The sequence below is a fragment of the Mus caroli genome, chromosome 19, assembly GCF_900094665.2.
Source record: "Mus caroli chromosome 19, CAROLI_EIJ_v1.1, whole genome shotgun sequence".
Classification (NCBI taxonomy): Eukaryota; Metazoa; Chordata; class Mammalia; order Rodentia; family Muridae; genus Mus; species Mus caroli.
Window position 1 is genome coordinate 42743946 of NC_034588.1, and position 242 is coordinate 42744187.

The window sequence follows — 242 nt, forward strand, 5'->3', positions numbered from 1 at the left end:
CAGGGTTTCTCTGTATAGTCCTGGCTGTCCTGGAACTCACTTTGTAGACCAGGCTGGCCTCGAACTCAGAAATCCGCCTGCCTCTGCCTCCGGAGTGCTGGGATTAAAGGCGTGCGCCACCACGCCCGGCGAGTAGGTACTCTTAATGGCTGAGCCATCTCTCCAGTCCTCATTGCTGGCTGCCTTTGAGTGGGGATTGAAGCCAAGGAAAACAGGGGACTGCCTTCCCATATTCTATAGTG